This window comes from Callorhinchus milii, unplaced genomic scaffold (assembly GCF_018977255.1).
Source record: "Callorhinchus milii isolate IMCB2004 unplaced genomic scaffold, IMCB_Cmil_1.0 Scaffold7, whole genome shotgun sequence".
In the NCBI taxonomy this organism is placed as follows: Eukaryota; Metazoa; Chordata; class Chondrichthyes; order Chimaeriformes; family Callorhinchidae; genus Callorhinchus; species Callorhinchus milii.
Window position 1 is genome coordinate 16,224,369 of NW_024704748.1, and position 16,942 is coordinate 16,241,310.

Below are 16,942 nucleotides of genomic sequence, written 5' to 3' on the forward strand. Positions count from 1 at the left end.
TTATGTACAAACCGACTGCACCACCCAGTGTCCCATTGGAAGAATGGGACACTGGGTGGTGCAGGGAATGAAAATGAATCCTCAAAACATTGTTAAAAAAAAACAGCTCAGCCTGTGTTTTTAATACAGTAGCAGATTACAACAGCAGCCGACCCAATCACATGTCATACTCTTCAATTTACACAACTTCTCTTCTGTAGAATTCATTTCAGGGTGACTGGCTAAATTGTTCTAATTTATTTACCACTGCATTCAGACAATCACACTTTTTTTGGAGGGGAGATCCTAAACATTTAAAAATGTCCATTAACGGGCCATCATGTTTTCACACATTCTGGGGTCCTCAAGGCTTACCTCTTTTTCTAACCTGTGCCTAATACTCCAAAGTTAAGTAAGCACGTTGTAGGGAGACAGTGGAATTCCGAAGTAGGTGGAATACATGGAACTCAGTTTTTTTTTTGATACTCTTAAACATGGTGATGAGTTTCCACATGTGGTAGACACTTGGCTGACCAAAAACAAAATGAAAAGACTCAGATCTACTTCTTGCTGCAGTCTAATTAATTTACTCGAATCACTAAGTCAATTTGAATCAATTAGAAATACAAAAAAAATAAAGCAAGAAAGCAGCTGCATCAACTCAGGCCTACTATCCCCCAGACCAGTAATGTTGTGTCCTCCCGATGTGAAAGGCGTTATACAAATGTAATTTGTTGTTGTGTTGACTTTGTTGCAATTAGAAAATAACAGACTTGGTTGATTGAAACATTGTTAACATCAAGATGCATTTTCCACTGTAGAATTAACTCAGCGGTAACACTGCAAGTGGGCTACCACCAACTTAGCCAATCATTAATGCACAAGCTCAGTCAAGCTAAGCGATGTGGTAATCCAATAACACTAAACATTTACACTGGTACTCAAGTAGTGTCAGAAAGACAGAAGACTATAAAAAAATGATTTGGTGCAATATTCAGAATTCCCAATACACAATAAGCATTTATATAGCACTGATGCATGATGATGCTTCACTAAACAAATGAGTGGCATCTGCAGCATATCGTAATGATCAATGTGAAACTGACATGGCACAAATACATCATCTGCGTGAATGTATTTCTGAAAGTAGTACTCAGGAGACCAGCGACATATGACATGTCCGCAACAATTTATTCACAATTGATCAATTTATTTTGAACCAGATGAGTCATCTACATGTATATGGAAGCAAATGGAGAAGTGAAAAGATGCTGGACATAGAAGCTATTTTTAAAAATATTTACACAAAGAAACTATTGTAGATGCAGTGCTAGGGATGCACTGCATTGTTGGAGTTGCATATTTCAGATGAGATGTTAAAATCAAGGTCATGTCTGTCTGTTCAGGTCACTATTAAACGTTCCACTGTGCTGTTGAAAAAGATTGGCCAACAGTCTCCCCCCAAAAAGATTGATCATTTATTTCATGGCTGTTTGTGGAACATAAACACACAATCACTCCACTTTACAGTATAACCTGAAATGCTTTGAGATGCCCTCCCAAAGTGAAAGATACTATATTAAATGTAAGGATTATTATTTATTATTATTACATGCATTTGACTTAATTTAATATAATTTTCTTAAATGTTATAAAGGCACATAAAACAGGAATTGTTCTGTGTAGTTTTGAAATAAGATCATCTTATTTCCTTGCTTTAGAACAAAATCCTAAAGCCCCACAATATCAGAACATGTTGACTTACACTTTATATATTACAGTAAAACTCACATAACTCGTACCAGAAGGGACCATAATATTTAGTATGATTTAAGCGAACTTTGAGTTGCAGACAAACTGTATAAGTGGTAAAAAATCCAATTTCGGGAGCAATAGAGTGTGGGACAGTGGTGTTATGAGTTATGAGGTGAGTAATATGAGTAGTGCAAAGAAATCTAAGTTATTTTGATAAGAAACTCAATGGGACTCAGGTGATTGTACGACTTAGGTGATTATACGACTCATAAAGATAAGACGTATGCGAGTTTTAATGTATAAGCAATTATACACTCAATGTACTCTATATATATGTCTTCTTTATACAAAGATGTCTAGGGACTGTTTCAAGCACACCCTTACAGATTGGAATCAAGGCAGTTCTCACTCTTATGGACCAGCACAATGATTTGAGACTGATGTTACCCAGTCAACTTGGTTTAGCTTGAGTGCATGATGGTGTGCAATCGTGGCACATCACAGTCTACCCGGAGGTTCCCAGATCACACGGTGACATGTAAGCTGTGCACCATCGCACGCAGCAGTAGATGAATGTCCTCCACCAAAGTACTCTTTCTGAGCATGTAAGAGGAATAGTATCTATTCATCCAGGTCAATGTGTCCCGCAGCATTTTAAAAGCAACCCTCAGAATTGAAGTGTAAAAGCCAGAAAATTTCCTGGGCAGGTTCCACACACAGGTGATTTGTCTACAGCGGAGTCATCTGTCAACACCCAAAAGGAGTTTAGACTGAATCTTCCTCCTGGTGAGAGACACTGACTGTGGCGTCTTCACCATCTCCTGAAATTGTGACAGTCTCTTGCATCAACTCAGTGATAGATAAAACTATGGAGATATAAGAGTCAGCTTACATTCTGAAATCTTGAAGATTTCTTTTTTTACAGTAAGATTGAAGGCAGGAAGCAACTTGAATTACTTACTTGGAATACAAAATGCAAAGGAGCATCATGAATGTTGATTTAAGTCTTTATCAAATATTGTTGGCTTGTATAGAACAGTGGTAATATTAATTTTAGAAAGAGAATGGAACAGTGGTAATATTAATTTTAGAAAGAGAATGTATACATGATATATATTTGCAAACAAAATAAAAATTATTATTACTTACCAGGTTCCACAACACTCTCAACATCACCCTGAATATGGCATATCTCTACATTGATTTTCCTTGGTTTGGTCAGTGATTATTCTTGATTGATCTTTCTACAGTTGGTGAATGGTCATCTTTCCATAGTATTCCAATGTATATCTTGCAGAATGTTTAACTTTGCTGATTCTCTTCCAATAGCCAAACAGATTTCTGCAGACTGTAGAGCAACAATTTGGGCTCACAATGCTAGCCCATAGTTTAAAACTGTGATGTGAATTTTAAAAGCAGAGAGTCAATCTTCTCTCTTTCTAAATTCAATGCTGATGCATGGAGATACACTTCATTGAAACATAATCCTTTTGTATGAGTTCTGATCTAGACTTGTACTGCTTCAGTGGCATAATTTACACAGATCAAGTGACCTCTATTAATTGGTAAGCATGTTATTTTCCTTATTTTCCTCCTAACTAATTATTCACAAACTTCTCTGAAGAAACTTATTTGGCAATAATTCTAAAATAGACCTTACGCTCAAAAGCAGAAAGCATATGGGCTTTTTGGGCTAAAAGCCCAAACTGGAAGAGATGCATTTGCTTCATGTGATAAAGCCTATTGAAGTGCCATCTTTTTAATCCCATTTTTACCATTTCTCCAAATTCCCAGAACCCATTAAATCCGAAATACCAAACTATCTCCATCCTGTCCAGCTCCATTAATAATGGATATATCTTGTTCACCTACAAAATATACAATCACTAAACTTTATAGTAAATTCTATGAAGCATTTTGAGATGTCCTTTCAATGTCAAAGGTGATAAAACAAACATAAGCATTATTATTATCATTACAAGTAATTCATGAAATATTTCCTATGAAATTGTTGGCAGTTTTTCCTATAAAATTGTTTGGGCAGTGGAATCCATATTCTCACAACTGCATTCTTTAAGGGTTGCTTGATTCACCATTGCCCTGATTTGCTGCTAATGTAACAATATATCTTCTTGCTCTGGATTTTTATACCAATGGGAGGACCTATACTCTTCCTAGCTTGCCATTACCAGTTTATTCTTTTCTAGCTGTACCCATTGCATCTTCGCTTGCAACTAAAGGATCCAATATGAAATGTAGATTAACACGTAGACAGACCTTTCATCTTTATCTATACTTAACTGGGAGGTGGGAGGACTCCTATTGGAAGGACTCCTATTGGGAGGACTCCTGTGGGAGGACTTGTTGGGAGGCCTCCTTGTTGGTATGCATACGTTTGATGAGCTTGTAGGTCATAGCTTTTCTCTCTCGCTACTTTGTTACAGAATATATTAGTATAGATGTATCTCTCTAGAAGGTTGTGTGATTTCCTCTGTCGCTATTTTGTTGAAAAGTACATCTACATGTACATCATGTACATCTCATATTTTGGGGCTTAATTAGAGCATTTTTTAAATGCTCATCAACGATAGGTGATCCCCAGGGACAAAATAATCCCATGACACTCCCCAATGCAAGATCTTTCCGATGAGGTATAAATTGTGTCTTTATGTCAATCAGTTATTGCGCTCTTGACGGACAGACACACACACAGACATTTTGTCTTTATTAGTATAAAAGATAAAACTGTGTCTAGTCACTCTCCCCTGCTTGGCGTCAAGTTCCACCACCATTAAGCACTCCTAGACTCTATCCGTGTGAAGAGCACCACATGCACGCAAGTTGTTGTTTTATTGTTTTAAACACCTTATTGAGGTCACTTCTCAACTTCCTCAGCTCAAAGGAAAATAACAGGATTAATCAAAAATTAGTGCATTCAATTCAGATCTTCGATGCCAGTGCACCATTCCCAATTTATGGTTCCCAAAACATCACACACAAATAGAAAATGAGGTCTATGAAGTGTTGTTTTAAATTGCAGTAGTATTTTCTTTGTATTCTACACTTCATGTGAAAAAGTCCAGCATCTCATTAGCCTTTTCCCACACCAGTCATCTTTGTGACATTTCTAAATAAGATTGCCATTTAATGTCAATTAATTGTGAAATATGAACATGTATTGCTAAGAGTACATGCTCACTACCACTAGAATGAGGTTGTTCAAACTCAATTCAGCAACACAGGCAGCAGATAGAAATAAATTTATAATGAGGTAAAGTATATATCAAGAATACATAAATTTCCCATATGAATGGGAAATTTATTTAAAAGTTTTGTATGTGATAATGAAATAATTTCAGTGGGATGTAAGGAAAGTTGGCAGGTTTTTTTTACATTAGTTTGACAAAATCGTGGTTTGGTGATTCAGTCCTGATAATTTGGTTTGGGTAGTTCAACTGCTTTACAATGATTAAAGAAGCTGCCGTGGAAATGAACATGAAATTAACATGAATGCTAGTTCTAGTTTTATGCTCAACTGCCAAAAAATGACTGATGTTTGGACCAAGGAATACAATAAAACAAGCATTTGCCATAACAACGTTTAACTCTCTGATAAAACGGAGGATTTTGCGAGTTCCGAAGTGGATGAGTGGAGCTGATGAAATGCATTACACTACAATACAATTCATATTGATATAGAGCCTTTCACAATGGGAGGACATCTCAAAGCGCTTGACACTGCTACCTGGGCACACAAGCTGGGGGTAGGAGCTATAAAGAATGGACAGGGAAAGATGACTAAAAGCATGGTAAAAAAAAACCTTGATATATAACAGTGATAAGTCAAACTTCACGTTACTCCATATAATGTATAATATTAAGTGCATCCTCAATATCTGAATCACTGTCTAAATGTTGCTTTGTTCACAAACCATAATTATAGATACGAATGATTGTTTGCAGAAATTCCCTACATAAAAGCTGTGTGACAGAATCCCACTGTAAAATTTATTTTATTAAGATTGGTTAGATGCAAGTGTTCCTGGGTGTAACATTTATGAAAAGATAACACAAATCGCCAATCGCCACATAGAAGTATTAGGAAAATAAGATACAATGCAAGGGTAAAGGGAATTAATATAGATTTTGTGGATCTCCTACGAGCATAATGAATATTCCTTTGTGTTTATTGGCAGATTAGGGAATAGAGAGTTGATAAAGGAAAAACCTGGCTGCCTCTTCATTTTAATTGGGTCATTACCCCCCTCCCCCCCAAAAAAAGAAACCCACCCACAGACACACACGCATTCATAATAACTATCAAATAATTATACCACAATTAATATGGGGTGATTGAATTCATAGTAGAAATGCAAGTTTTAACTGTTCATTAATTAAAAAATAATCATTGGAAAATGCACCACAAAATACAAAGCAATTATTTTGTCATGATGGAAATGGAATAAAATCTGCATCTTTCTCATCACTGTTAAAGCATCAAAAGTTTTCTCTCTATAAAGTAATATGCTTACTATTCTGTGAAATTCCAGACACCTTTTTGTGGGAAAAAAAATTTAGACTGAAGTAAACATAAACAATTTACAAACATGTTTGCACAGCTGAAAAATTAAGGTACCGTCTCCCCCTGCAATAAATCAATAATGATTGCCCAGTTATATGTGAAGCACAGATAAACATGAAAAGAAAAAAAATAGAAATAAGAAGCTCCTTATTATGAATTAGTCATCGATTTTTCAAAATATTTTTGCCATATCCTCCCGGGTGTTGTGGTTTCCTGTGGAGCTGTTTGCTGTATGTTACATTGGAGGAATTAATGAGAGTCAGTCAGAGTGAACATTTCACATGGAGTTAGGCATAGCCTGACTCATTAATGCAGGTTAGCTTTCTGTACATTTGTTGATTTCTGGAAATCCCATTATAAACTCATACCAAGGTCTGTAAATTTACTGACCAGGAGATAATATGATATTTTCACCCTCAAGGTCTGTAAATTTATCATTGAATCTTTCCTAAACCCAATATTGGATTGTGAAATTAGACCTGGAGTTCTAAGTGACTCCCAATTTCAGAATCCTCACACCAACAGTGGAGAGAAGGAGTAAAACATTTTGAATATTAAAATAAAATCTAGGTATTAAATGGTTTAAGGACTGTACTAAAGGGCAGGGTTGTGTAAAAGTAATATCTTGCACGTTTTAACATTTAGAAATAGATAAATGTATATAAATCTGATCCTAGATGAAATAAAATCATCAATTATGTCTGCAAAGATCACATTTTGTATACATTTGACAACATAACTTTTTCTTTTATACACATTAAAAATATTTGGTTCTGCATATGCAGTTGAGATGAAGTTTTTAAAGCAGGCAGGTTTCCATAAGGGTCATAACAAATCCTGGATGAACTACTTAGATTTCTTCTTCCTCTGTGTGGAGAAACACTTAGCATATCCTTAGTAATTGAGCAGAGCAACCCAACTGAGATTGTAAATTCAGCAGTGAGTGAGATGATGACCATTTAACCTGAATGAGCTGTGTTGGATGTATTTGTAACAAAGGGCACACACTTACCTCATTTACAAAGACCCAGTGGCTGTCCTTCGAGGCCAGGTTTGTCTCCACCGCCTGCAAAAACACAAAGGGTCAGTCAGTAGAAACAGAAACGGACGGATTCACGCAAGCTACAAGGCAACTACGACATAATGGGCTTAGATAATGTCAAACCACATGAGTGAAGCAGGAGCTGTTGATGTTATTATAAGAATGTAACTGCTTTGAAACGACTCGCGATGATTCATTTTTACAGAATGTATACAGTACAACGATCAGTGTTATCTTGTAATTCCTCCCCCTTTTCTCTTGAAATCAACTCAAACCATGCATCACGTCTCAGCTGTAGGGTAGAAAGACAACCTGCTGCCAGGTATCTACCGATAATGCTCTCCATCTGCCCAGACACATATTAGAGCTTATGACAACTCCCCTTCCCATTTTACTTCCTCCCTGTGGGAGATTGCCAGCTCCCAGCTTGGTGCCTCCCCCATTGGCACAGTTATGATTTGGAGCTTGTTGTGTGGGGAATTGTGGACAGGAAACCTTTCACAGTGGTTTGGATCCAATATGCGGTGCCTTATCAAATGGATCTTTTTAAAGTCTATTCAATTATCACAGCTTGCCCACTTTAGGAAAGTATCTCTTTATACTGATTATTAAGTGTCAGCTTGGCTCAGTGGTAGCACCCTTGCCTCTGTGTTGTGCCCCACTTTGGGACTTGAGTTTACATAGTCTAAGCTGACACTCCAATACAGTGCTGGGAGTGTGTTTCATTGTTGGCAGTGCATCCTTTGGATGAGATGTTACACTGAATTCCCATCTGCCTGTTCAGGTGGACGTTAAAAATACCATGGTACTATTCGAAAAAAGGGAAGGCGTTTCTCCTGGTATCCTGGAAAACAATCTCCCAAATAAATCCTCTAGGATTTGGTCATTTGTTTCATAGCTATTTGTGGGCAATTGCTGTGCGTAAATGTGCTGCCTTGTTAGCCTACAAATGCACAGTCATTCCCTTTCACAGCAAATTCTGTGAAGCAGCTCGAGTAATCCTTCCAATGTGATAGGCGCTATATCAAATACAAGGATTATTATTATTATATAATTTATAATCATGGTGGATGCAGGTTGAATTTATATGAAGTGTTTTGACATAAGCAAGACAAATATTGTAAAGCTGTTTGCAGATTTGCTTTTGACATCGACCTTTCACATCCGGAAAATGTCTCAAAGTGTTTCACAGGATTTTATTAGAAAAAAANGAATACTGACAGCCATTTTTGCAGGGCAGCTTGTTGTTCTGTCCCACAACAGCTGTGAGGTGACTGACCAATATTATGCCACAGGATATTTTAATGTCCACCTGAATAAGTAGATGGGACTTCTGTAGTGTTGTATCAGCCTAAACCATGGGTTCAAAGGGCTGATGTGCAGCTGGAGCCCATAACCTTCTGATTCAGTGGCAAGAGGGTTACTAGTTGAACCAGGCTATCACCTTGTATCAATGTAGATGGGCAAAGCTGATTAAAATATTGTATTGACGGGTCTTGGAGCTTATGAACACCACAGTGAAAATTAGCAATACTGATAAAAGTCAGAACCTGCTATCCCAGAATTCAGCATCTAGAGATTCCCAACCTCAGTTAAAAAACAGTATCATACTCTCTTGTTACCAAATTTTTTAATCTGCTCCGAGTTTAACCAAACTATGATTTTGTAAATCCTGGGTTATAATAAAAATAATAATAATCCTTGCAATTGATATAACGCTTTTCACGTCTTCTAGACGTCCCAAAGCGCTTCACTGAATATACTGTAAAGTGGATTTGACTGTATATTTGTGGGCGAACGCGGCAGCCAATTGCGCATAGCAATGTCCCACAAACAGTCATGGATTGAAAATGACCAATTTATTATTGTTTTGTTTTTTTGGAGGGATTATTATTAGGCATGTGGAGTAAGGAAACTTGCCCAAGGTTTCACTCTGCCTGGAATTGAACTCAGGTCTCTCGCTTGCAAAGCGAGTGCTCTAACCACTGAGCTACAGGACTCCACAGGGTTATGTGAGGATGGTGAGATTGTAGAGTGCCGGGTGGCAGTCCCCTTGAATGCCTCTTCTCTACAACAACAGAGGCCTGGTTAAGATCATTGGAGATGTGCAAGAATTGTTCTCAAACCACCCCCCCTGTTTAACATTTCTCGTACCTTTACACTTATGCCAACAAATGAGGTGTGGCTGAAGCATTTCACCTTCAATGGATGGTTTGCCATTCAGGGCTATCAAAACTCAATATAATACTGATACTGTTCTCTTCTGAAATTTAGATTTTAAAATGGTTTGCAAGTAGAATCTAATTCAATCTTTTTCTCACAACATGGAACCTGCCAAAAAATGCTCGCTTACTCTACCAAAACATACCTCCTGCTACCTTATGATGATTCTGTCTCAGAGTTTTTCCCATTTACCTTTCACTAACAATTCTGATAACTGACCATCTCATACCCGTCACAGTCAGAGCAGATAAGGGCTGCTGGAGACTGCTGCTGCCTTCATTTAACAATAGTTCTACAGCTATGGAACCCAAATTCTGCAGTATCATTAGCAAGTGATTTTCTTTGCGGCAGACAGGGCAGACAGAGTACATAATGGTGCAGAAATCATTGCTCCTTACAGCTCATAAACAAGATGTGGTGAGTAGATTGCTAGCACATTGCTCAATCAGAGAGTAACGATTCACATTATGGATCACTTTCATGGTAGTGAACACCAGGTAAAAGCTGATGATTCACTCACATCTAGTATCAAGCGACCTGTATTAATCCTAATGCTAATTCCTGTACACATATGGCTTAGACTGAGAATGTTGTATGTTCTCGTAGCAGCCGCGTTGATCTTAAGTTCAGGACAATTATTGGCTGGTTTATTGTCACGAGTAGACACAGCAGCTGTATCAATACACATCTCCTATACCATTAGTTTACGACTTCTTTACAAAGTATGTACCTCTCTGGTATGCCGTTCAGATTGACATTGTATGTGACGGTTTAGACATGGAATTTCACAACTATGTGCATCGTCAAAGAAAGACAAAGCCTGACTCATCTGGTAGCAATCTCGTCTCTGAGACAGAAAGTTGTGGGAACAAGCCCCATGTCAGGACTTTCATACAGTCCAGGCTGACATTCCGATGCCGTGCTGGGAGTGTGATGCATGGTTCTAGATAAAGAAATTGTTCTAAATTAAAATTGGTTTTACTTAAAACTTTTAGAAACCTGCATTTTATTAATGTTGCATTGTGTAATATATCTACTTTTGATATTGGAATAGCACCATCACAGCAATATTAAGGGATTTTTCTACCCATTGTTGCCTGTGTTACGTTATTCATAAAGCAGCCACCACATGAAACAGAATTCCTTTGAGCTGCAGGCAATATAAGGGTTAATTTAAAAATGACAAATTGATTCTCTAAGTTTGAATAATTCAGGACCCTAAATTCCTCTGCTGGTTAATATTAATCAGAAGGTGTAGGGTGAATGGGAAGGTCTAGGAGCAATCAATAAACTGCAGCAAGTACTGTAGGTATTAATGCTTCACTTTGGTGTACTTAAAATACGGCAATTTCTTCCAGCCTCGTCCTCTGCATGACTAAGACAGGTTTCATACTGTTCATCACATACCATCACATCCTCCTGTTGTTTTGCATGCTAATTGACTGCCCTCTCCCAACAAGACTGTGTTGGCATCACTCCAAATGATGTCCACAAGTTCTTGCAGGGTCCAATCTCAGAATAACCTGTTGTGCTGTGATACTTTTGACTGCAATTCTGCCCCTCGCAGCTAGATTCATTTATTTTTAGATTCCTAATTCTAAAATGGATCATGAAGGTACTTTCATAGTGTGAAATAATCACCATTGATGGTACCTCCCCTTTTCTTGCAATGTTTTTTCTTTTCTAACAGCACTAAACATCTCACACGTAGGACTGGGGAATTTCAAGTCCTCCAGCAAACGTATTAGCATTTCTTTCATTGGTTTCTGAAAAAGATCATGTGTGTTGTAAGAGGAAATTTGGCCCCAAAGTCTTTAATTGAGCTGTCTTGACAACATGATAGGCCGTATATCAAATGTAAGATTATTATTATAATTGAATAATATATTGCACCAATCACTACAGTATCATTAATAATGATTCTTGCGTTTGACATCCTTGTACCCTTGTACTCCGACATTTGTGGTCCTCTGCTCTTACCCGGTTCTCTGTATTAACCTGCTGGACCTATTGAGTTTGGTTTTCCTGATCTTTCATCATCAGACGAATGCTTCAGTATGGCTGCTGGTTCCGAGTTCTCCTAAGGAAGTTCAGCTCTAATACTTCACAATACTACTTCTCTTTATGGTCCTGACTCTGCAGTTCTTGTTTCCATCAGCTTCCATCTCTTTCTCATTTATCGCCTTTCTGTGGCGGCTATTAATTTTATCTCTTGGCCATGCACCAATATATTTTCTGTCATCTAGGCTATTAGATTGAACCATTAAGCTATGAATCACCAGCACTGGCAGGGCCATGATCAGCCAATAAGCATCCTTATCAGATTTGAAAAGACAGGAATATGCAATCACATCAAAGGTGACCCAGTTACATCATCAGGTCACCTATCACAACTCAACTGAAAAATTGACAAACTTTGGAAAATAAAATAATGGAAAATGAAACAAAAAAAATGACACTGAAGTACAATTAGCAGGTGCTGCCACACAATCCAACTCCAGCAACCAACAGGGAGCGATTTGAGTTTATTTTTCTTTGGAAGCAACTGTTCCGGGGAAGGAATCTACTCACCAATGACATGTTAATTGCCTATTTTAAATGATGTTGATTTCATTCCGTTTCTACATCTCAGAATTCACCCAAAATAGATTTCATGATGACAGGTTTTATGTGCTTTTAGCAAGAGATTTCGTTTTACAGTCTTTTAAACATCGCCTTCAGTGAAAGGATAAGTTACAGTCTTATCAAAATTTGAAACCCAGGGAAATGCGAAAATGTTTGAACATAAATATGAATTTTAAAAGACTGATCTCAGCCAGGGCAGCAATAAGGGCATTACAACGAGCACACAGAACCCACGCCCAGGAGAACAATAAAATCAGCCAGGGTTTTCACTCCCGATCACTTTCCAGTGCTATCTGTTGGAAAGCAGACATATATGGAGATCAGGTCAGCTATTTTACCCCTTCCAAGGTTTGAATAGCCTCAATATCTAGAGTCACTTGTGAACAATAAATTTGAAAGGCATTGGAGGGAGCCAAGTAACCATTGCCCAGCAGGAATCAGTGCCTTCAGAAGAGTAAGGTTAATCGTAGCAAGAGTTGACCCCAAGCTCCTCCTGGCCACTTTTTGGTAGTTACAGAAATGTTTCTAACAGGTGATTATGAAGCAAGCTGCCTGCTGTTCTCTGCAGTGCAGTTTATGTTTTTTTAAAAAAATATTCTAAAAGTTTGTACCTAGCTTTTTTTCATACACAATCGATCTTTCATACAAAGGACATTGAATATTAAGAAAGATTTCAGTGATTTTCTTTGTGTTGCCATGACTCCCTGAGTATTCAGTCATCTGATATGGAATCGACCAGAGAATGGATCACTTGCCATGAGATATTCCTTCAGTCCTCGTCAGTGGCTGGATGGGTACCCATGATGGGCAGCTGAACATTCTTCCAGGCAGTATCACTGTTTGGATATTGATAACACTATATAGGCTTGAAGATCAATTCATCATCTTTTGAACAGATTTAGATCCAACACAAATTGCTGGGCTATTCCTTTACCCACAGGGTAGTTAACAACTAGAACAGGTTGAGGCGAGGACACTGGACTATTTAAAAACACAGCTTGATGCTATCAAGCTACCGACCCATCTCCAACCTCCCTTCCTGTCCAAGGTCCTTGAAAGAGTTGTCGCCTCCCAGCTGCGCTCTTTCCTCTCCACCCATTCATTCGGGTTTCTGTGCTGCCCATAGCACAGAAACTGCCCTGGTCAAGGTCACCAATGACATCCTGACCATTTGTGACCAGGGCTCCCTCTGCCTCCTCGTCCTCCTCGACCTATCGGCAGCATTCGATACGGTCGACCACGCTATCCTCCTCCCGCTTGTCCTCCCACCTCAACCTTCAAGGCCCTGTCCTTGAATGGTTCAGGTCGTACCTCTCCCACCGTCTTCACTTTGTTTCCACGAACGGCTTTTCCTCCAGCCCCCGCACTGTCTCGTGTGGTGTCCCTCAGGGCTCTGTCCTCGATCCCCTCCTCTTCACCTTCTATATGTTCCCCCTTGGTGACATCATTCACAGACATGGGGTTAACTTCCACATGTATGCGGATGACACCCAACTCTACCTTTCCTCCTCTACCCCAACTCCACGACCACCAATGTCCTGACAGTCTGCCTGTCTGACATCGAGTCCTGGACGAGAGACAACTTTCTTCAGCTCAACGTGCGCAAAACTGAGGCCCTCCTGATTGGCTCACGTCAGCGCCTCCGCACCTCAGGCACTGACAGCATCAGCATCCAAGGCTGCACTCTCCACCTCTCAAAGCCAGTCAGGAACCTCGGTGTTCTGTTCGACCCTGAGTTGTCCTTTCTTCCTCATATCCGCGACACAACTGGCACCGCCTTCCATCACCTCTGGAACATCGCCAGACTACGGCACTACCTCACCCCTCACGCTGCTGAAACTCTGGTCCACGCCTTTATCACCTCAAGGCTGGACTATGGGAACTCTCTCCTCGCCGGCCTTCCCGACACCTCCCTCCACAAGCTGCAGGTCATTCAGAACTCTGCAGCTCATGTGCTGTCCCGCACCCGGCTTCGTGACCACATCACTCCCACCCTCGCTCGCCTCCACTGGCTCCCCATCCCCCAGAGGATCGAATTCAAGATCTTCATCCTCACCTACAAGGCCATTCACGGCCTTGCTCCCTCCGTTCCTCTGGCTCCGGTCTGCTCCACATCCCCCCCCCAAACGCCCTACCATCAGTGGCCGGGCCTTCAGCCTCTCAGCCCCTAGGCTCTGGAACTCTATCCCCCAGTGCCTTCGCCTTGCTTCCTCCCTTTCCTCCTTCAAGGACGGTCTCAAGACCCTTCTCTTTGACCGTGCCTTCAGCTCCCCTCTCGACTCTCTACCCCCTCCTCGCTCCCTCCCCTCCCCTCACCCTGACCATTTCCCCCCTGCTCGGGTACTGACCCAACTGTACAGCGCCTTGGGACGTTCTCCCGACGTGAAAGGCGCTCTATAAATGGAATCTTGTTGTTGTTGTGATGAGAAGACAGGTGGGTATTCTGGAAAATGGGTTGAAGGGCTTTCTTCATCCAAACCAAATAAATCTTGTAAATCTTGGATGAGTGTCTCCTTTCCTGCTGCTATAAAGGTACAGTGGACAGTCTCAAGCCAGTTCCTAATGAGTCCACAGCATAAAACTGTCCACAATTTAACATAAATTAGCATTACCTAGTCAATCTGACTCATAAGAGTATGATAACTATTGTGAGGATGGTAAAATGGTGTGTTGTACTGTTGTGAGTTTGGAGACGAGACACGTTATAGGAAAAAGATTTTACTCTCTGCTCTGGCAGAGTTGATGCCATCACTAGGTTCAAAATGTGGAAAATTGCCTCACTACAAAACTGACATTCCTCAATTAAATCAAACAAATTCTCCCACCGACCCCAAAGACACATTTATTTTATTACAACAGATCACCACTAGCGAGTTAATGGCAGTCTGTTACCTTGTGATGGGTTTCAATTCAGGATTTTGTTTGGCCCTGAGATCTTATTCATTTTAAGAAAATAACTATTTATGTTTTGTTAAAGGTGGCAAGTAGCTGGCATTTTATTGTGTCTTGGCATTAAAAGAGTTTACAGTCAGGGAAAGAAATTGGTGGGGGGGTGGGAGATCTGAATTAGATACTAAATCAATGAACAGGAACATTGTTTAATCAAAAGCAGCTTTCCTTCAGGCTACAGAAAAACGAAAAACAACACATAGGGCAGGACCCCCTTTAAATTCATACATTTCCTCAGACTTACTAATTGACTGATAGATAGCAATTCAACCACTTTTTTACATAAAATAATACATCAGGATTTTTAAAATAATAGAGTGCCCACAACTTCTCAGCAGCTATATTGGCATACCTCCCTTGCACCACAATGCAGTAAAACACAATAATAAGAGCTCTGAAGCAGACATTAGCTGAGCTCAAAGTGTCTGACAGATATCTGAACTGTACAATATAAATAATCCACTAATACCATTCATCCTCTTCAAATCACATTGAAAGATACTAACCTTTACAGATATTGAACCTCATTGAAATCTGACGGATTTACAAGTCTTTTCTGGATGTTAGCTTTTAATGCACTTCAGTTCTTTTAAAATAAAATCTTTAACAGCCCTCCTTTCAAAACTATTGTCACATTGGCAGTGAAATAGAACAGATTACTGGGCTTTTTGGTAAATTAGGAGATAAAAATCTCTTCCAACATGTTACACATCGAACACAGTATCACAAGTAGGGGCAAACCAAAATAAAGGAAACTGGGGCAGCGAATGTTTTCATGATGAAACAAGGAAATGCTCAGCAAAAAACAGATTCAGTAGTGTACATATTATATTGGAAAGATCCAGAAAAAAGTACCAGAAAACATGCACCAATGGTCCCCAGAATAACGTTCCATTCAAATCAAACAGCTCAACATAGAGATAAAGAGATAGAGAGAGGGACAGAAAGAGAAGGGAAACACTGCCTCAAAAATAAGGAGATGTACAAAAACAATCTCACAGAAAGAAGATATTTATATAAATAAGTCATCTTTGCATTTGATACAGTGCCTATCAAGTTGGAAGGCTGGATGTCTCAAACTTCTTCACAGGATGTATTGTAGAATATAGTGACTGTTTATTTGTAGGCAAATGCGGCAGACAATTTTGCACACAGCAATGCCCCACAAACAACAGTGAAGTGAATGACCAATTTGATTTCAGGATTGTTGGGCACAATAATACACATTGGGAGAAATTACAGAACAGCACTCTGGCAGCACTGAATGGGAGTATCAGCCTATACTATGTATGCTCAAAATTCCAACATGGGGCTTATACCCACAACTTTCTGAATCAGAGGTGAGAATGCTACTAACTGCACCATTTCAGTCCAGACACAGCAGCAGGGAGAATGCACTTGAACAGCAAAAGAGAAACTGACGAGGTTGATACAAGTGAAGCATATTAAATAAATTGTACTTACTAACTTACACAGGCCACATGCACAGGGTGCTCAGTCTTACTCTGACACTCAAAGAGTCAGTGTACATGTACTGGCACGTACAAGCCGTGTCAAGCCATCGTGCTTGGAATTTCAGAAGAACTAAGGATGCCCAGCATGTGTAGCCAATAAAACTGCACGTGACATATTGCTGCTTGTGTGTCTGTGCGCTGCAGAACCTTAGCTCTGTCTACTCCAGAATACAGTGGTAGCCTGCTTAAATGAATAATCCCATTCGGCAACTCAATTTGTTTATTTATCAAGGTTATTCCACAGAGCAAAGTAATCTGGTCATTCTATGATCA

At 39.5% G+C, this 16,942-nt stretch overlaps 1 protein-coding gene across 2 annotated transcripts in view; it reads right to left on the reverse strand.

Moving 5' to 3' along the window:
* The window catches only part of LOC103181161 (glutamate receptor ionotropic, delta-1), a 68,989-nt gene extending 52,324 nt beyond the window's left edge, over window positions 1–16,665 (reverse strand). For both annotated transcript variants that reach the window (XM_007897421.2, XM_007897420.2), the window contains exons 1-2: window positions 16,620–16,665; window positions 7,329–7,382 (exon numbers count right to left, since the gene is read on the reverse strand). The gene's annotated coding sequence lies outside the window, so the exon portion shown is untranslated. The remainder of the gene's footprint in view (window positions 1–7,328; window positions 7,383–16,619) is intronic.
* Between the last annotated feature and the right edge of the window lie 277 nt (window positions 16,666–16,942).